This window comes from Papaver somniferum, chromosome 5 (genome assembly GCF_003573695.1).
Source record: "Papaver somniferum cultivar HN1 chromosome 5, ASM357369v1, whole genome shotgun sequence".
Classification (NCBI taxonomy): Eukaryota; Viridiplantae; Streptophyta; class Magnoliopsida; order Ranunculales; family Papaveraceae; genus Papaver; species Papaver somniferum.
Genome location: NC_039362.1, coordinates 209,914,851 through 209,920,302, shown reverse-complemented (window position 1 = coordinate 209,920,302; position 5,452 = coordinate 209,914,851). Strand labels below are relative to the sequence as shown.

Here is a 5,452-nt window from a genome sequence, read left to right as displayed (position 1 = left end):
TTTCATGTTTGAGATACTTGGAGGCTAAGTATGTGACCTTTATAGAGAAACTTATTTTCAAATCCAATCTCACAAGAGAGTTTAGGTCATGAAGGCAATTTTAGAAGAGGTATAATGTTATGTTCTTAGAGAGTTATTTTGAGTGTTTGTGCTCAATAACCTGCTGACTATAAGTGTATGTAATTGATTTGACAAATCATTTAGGTTCTTTACTCTATGAGAAAAGTTTTTATGGTAAAAAGGTGACCGCAATCCTTTTTTTTTTTTGAAAAGAAGAAGAAAAAAAAACAGAAAAAAAACTTTTTTGGAAAGAAGAAGAAAAAAAAACAGAAAAAAAACACGTAATCACTTGTGGTTGTAAGCACATAGACAATCATGTTAAATTTGTATGTTCTTGGTTTATTATTTCTCTTAGTGTGCATCTTTTTTTTTTCCAGTTTTACATTGATCCAAAAAACTAATGTCTTGTAAAATTATTTCCCCAAATTATCCCGCCAAGTTTTATACATATCTTCGTCAAATAGTTTAAATTGATAAAAGAAAAAGAAAAACTTTATTTAATTAATTACATTAGAGACTAGCTGCAACAAAACTTTTGATACATCAATAAAATTTCAGCTACCATGTTTATTAGTCATCTTTATCTTCATCATCCTCATCATAGTTGAAAGGCAGCGGCACAGTCTTGAATACCCTAAATTTCCCCACATTGTTTAAATGTTCATTCTCCAATCTGACCATACAAAACAACATATAAGTCACATCACGATCCAAACTTTTTTTTAACAATTCTCTACCTCTCGGGTTCAAATTTCAGAAGCATAAGAGCTAATTTACCTAAAAAAATTCCACATGCCACGACGAATAATTTCGGGGCTAGCAACAATTGTCGTCAAAGCTTCTTTGTATAGGAATGATACATGAAAATTTAACATTGTTTGCAACCAAGCAAATCTTAACAGAACATTCAATACCTGCGGTTTAATAAATTTTGTTAGTTTCTCAAACAAGAAAATGGGATGTAGTAATATACTACTAGTAGCTTCTTGACCAGTTACTTACCATGGCTCCAAAGTACACATTTTTTCTTGAGACAAGAAGTTTTTCTCTAAGCCAACGATTTTTCGAGTTCCTTTGTAGAAGACCCCAGTCGATAACAATATCCCAGTATGTACTTACCGTTGTGGCAACGACTGAGCTGATCCATGCCAATACGAGCCATCTAGTCAATGGCCGCCTTGTATATGCAGTTCTCATAAGAACTGCCACCATTGTCGAAAAGTATTTAAATGCGTTATAGCCTTGCATTGCATCATGCTCGTCATATAAGCGTCGGAGGCACTACAATTAATGAATGTACACTAGGTATAATCAGTACCGAGTTAGAGCTATATTTTACATTGATCCCGATGGAGTTTTAAGAAAAAAACCTGAAGCAAACGGCTCCAATATGGGGCAAGGGCAAGGATGAAGTAAAAGATATTGTAAATATCATTATCTTTACAAGTGTTGTTCCTCCGCTTGAAGTCTCCCCAACCATAGTAGCAAATATAGAACTCAAGACTTCGAATAGCTTGAACTTGGCTAGTTAGTTGATCAGCCAGGAAAAAATCTGGTAGAGTGACCTGTCCAGGAAAATGGGAAGAAATAATTAATGGGATTACAAATGGTAATCCAGTTTACAATTGTTTCTTCTTCTAGCTCTTATAATGTAGTTTACATTACCTTGTAAAGTGGAGCAAGAAGACAGTGAAAGAAACACCGAAGCAAGAAATAACGACTTGAGCGGTAAATGATATTGAAGTGACAAATCGTTATCAGAAGTACGAGCTGTGAAATAACGGGAAATTGATATGATTCAGAAATGTTATATGCTTTACAATATGATCTTGAGCAAGGCTGTTTCAGTAATCATACCGTGACTAATCCAAGAGGAAGAATTTCGGTGAATGCTTTATATCTTTCGTTTTCACGTCCATTTCCATATCCAGATTTGCAAGTACACTAGCCAATGCAAGTGTTGCTATAGCTGACCCCAGTAGGAAAACTTCTCTATATCCTAATTCAGTCCCTTGTTTGAATCCAAATATGAATGGGTAGTTTACTTTGTAACGTTTCCAATAATATATGTTTACACCGTACATCAGCATATGTAATACGATGAATCCAAATAAGCTGCATGAAAAATTTGAAGTCTCATGTTAAACAGGAAACCAATAATTTTAAGAAGATTTTCCTATAGAAAATTGAATAGGCGCTTGCATCAAAATGCTTATAGCCTGTTTGGATAATAAAAAAAATAAGAGTTGTTTTTTCTCTAGAAGCAGAAATGAGAAGGATTATTTTTTTGCTTCTACAAGGATAATTCTGTTATCCTAACCTCTCTAGAGAAATCAGAAGGATTTCTCTATTAGCCTGGTTGGATAATCCTAACCTCTCCAGAAGCAAATAGTTGTTGTTTCACAAGAAGTTAATTTTTTTTGCTTCTACAAGTCATTTTGAAATTATGTATCCAAACTAATTTCTAATTTTTCTGCCTCCAGAAGTCGAAGATCAATTTCTTAAGTGATATCCAAACAAGCTATCAGTTGTGTTACGTTACATTTACAATGAGAGGTTAGGAGATATATCATGAGTGAATGCCTACCTGTAAAGTGGAAACATGTTTTCCATGTACTGAGTGCTGCCTTCTTTTCCTATAATGTTTCGAGCCCGTATAATTAATATTAGTGCTACAATTAGAGCTGCTGTGCAACCACTAAACACACCTGAATAAAGAATAAGCAGCTCAGTACCTTTATCAAGTCCTTTTAGACAGCATTATAAAACCACATTTAATTAGTAAAGGTTGCAAAAGCGAAATTACCCAGGAAAAATGAAATAGTGTGCCTTTCTTTCTTGGCTTCGGGTCTCAAGATTCTTATGCCTTTACTACGGTTCGAGTTTGCAAAATGTTTAATGAATGTTGCCTCCACCCGATCCATAAGCCTAGTAACCTGAAATTCATATAGATAAACATTTAGACGACAGGTACAAAACGAATTGCAAGTACTATTTGTGAAAATATATGACTTGACATGGTGATGATGTCTAATTGAATTGGCTGCTTTTCCATCCCCAGGAGGCCAGGGTTGTTCATAGTATACTCCACCTTTTTTAGTTTTCCTTTCAGTCAAATAAAGCTATAATACATCTAGTGCCTTTGACGGACATAAAATCCACACGTAAAAGGAAATTGGAACAAAATATTTGAGTGATGTCGCATCATAAAGTAGCTTTAAAATACAAAATGAATTAGTATCAGTCCAATAAGTTCATGCACATAAAAAAAGTTATTTTACCCCATCATAGCTGCCTATGTAGGATCTATCCACCATGTTCAAGTAAGACTTTGATGCACTTCTTGACGCGACCTTGTCATATTTCTTCATGATCTTGGAGAAAGCCAACAAATTGAGAAAACTGCACGTAAAACAGAAAGAAGAAAATAACAGATTAGACTTCTGTGACAACTAGAACTCTGGATGCATGAATATCGAAGAAACACTTTGTTAAAGAATTAAATATAATTACTTGTAACTCTTCAGAAGACGAAGTTTCTGATAAAACTCGATAAATGCTCGTCGAAGTTGTCCCTCGATTTTTTTTTAGATTTTCTTTTTTGAAATTCGAACCACCAGTGCTAAGCCTGTTGTTGACACTGTTAGTGTTACTATTGACATTATTTATGAGTCCTTTGATTGTAGATCTAGGAGTTTCCAACGTATTACTGATTTGCACACGGTTGAGGATATGCAGCGGAGGTGGCCTGGATGGTTTCTTTTTAGCATTTTGATTAAGTGGTTGATGCTCTGGAGAATTTGTAACACCGTTCTGAACAGTATTAGTACTTGTACTGGGACTAGTACTACCGGCGCCACCGCTGCCGGATGATGCATACTTATCTGACAGAGATCCTTCCCTACTGCCCTCATCTATCTGTTCTATTGCGGAATTTTTGTGCAGTTTCCTCGAGGACGACTTGTTGTGTTTTCTTGTAGTACCGTTCGGTGTAGTGACGGCCATGGGTGCCGAAGCAGCAACTTCAGACGAAAACTGATCCATTTCGATTGACCAACTTTCATCGTCAACTAATAACCCTTCAGGGTTATCAACTTTAACACGAAAAGCAATCAGCGCATCCATTTGTTTATTCAAAGAATCAGCTTCTTTCATAACTTCATCTACTTTGTCTTTATAGAATTTATTAACTTTGTTGAATTCATCATCGAGTCTGCGGAAGGAAACAAGTTCATATTCACCACCGGCTTCAGCAGTCATCAAGAACTTTGTCTGGTACTGACCTTCATCTCTCGTTCCTTCACGTAAGTTTGTCGGATTCTTCACTAGGATTACTTGTTGTTCTTCATCATCTTCACTTTCATGACCATGGTGATAATTATGGTGACGATGATGAAGTTGAGAGGGTTCGACTCCTAGTACTGCAGTAGAAGATGTTGATGCTGATGGGTTTCGATGTAATAGACCACTGAACGCTCTGTACCTCGACATTTGTCTGTCCATACTAGGAATGACTGATGATGATGATGATGAATTTTTTCGGTGTTTGAATACATGTATGTCTTTGAGAACTGATTTTAGCGAGTCACAGTTCATGTATGCTTCTTGCCATTCTGGTACCATTTGTGACTTCAACTCCTTCCCGAACTTCATTTTCGGATCAATATCAAGAACACGAAAGTCTTAACGTGTCTCGGTCTTAGGGAATAGGATCAGAGTTCAGGAGATAATTTCTGCTGATCAAAACCAGAACTCACAAACTAAATCGTATAACAACTTATATGATCTTTAAGAAAATGGACATATATATAGGAAAGTGATCAAGTGAGTATATACACGGTGTTAGTTGAGAGACTAGAGACATGAGAGAAATAAAGAAGACCATTTCACTTTCAAACCCCTTGATTCCTTTTTCAACGTTGATCAGAACCATAAATTAGACTGAGATTTCTTTTTCTTCTTCTGCTTTTTGTTTTTGTTCGAAAAATAGGATAAAGTGGCTTTGTTACTGATAGGGAAAATTGGGAAAATGGCCCAATACGGGGTGCGATGTTGGAAATCTGCCCCAACGTTTAAAAATTTGGAAAAATGTCCCATTCTGTCAAAAACTCAGTTAAGTCACGTGTGTAAGCTCTCACACGCGAAAAAACCCCTTCAGAATTCAAGTTTCAGGGTTTGAAATTCAGGATTCAGGTTCAGGGTTTAAGATTCAAGTGGTGGCGACGGTGGTTTTTGTAGTGGTTCTGGTGGTGATCGTGGCGTTACACATGTGACTTAACTGGGTTAGATGTCAAAGTTAACGGAATGGGACATTTTCCAACTTTTTTTTAACGTTGGGGCAGATTTCCAACATTGAACCTCATCAGCCTAGTACGTACTTTTGGAATTTGGA

General features: G+C 36.1%; 1 pseudogene; it reads right to left on the bottom strand.

Annotated features, from left to right (window-relative positions):
- Nucleotides 1-444: 444 nt before the first annotated feature.
- Nucleotides 445-4,956, bottom strand: LOC113284500 (annotated as a pseudogene).
- Nucleotides 4,957-5,452: the final 496 nt, after the last annotated feature.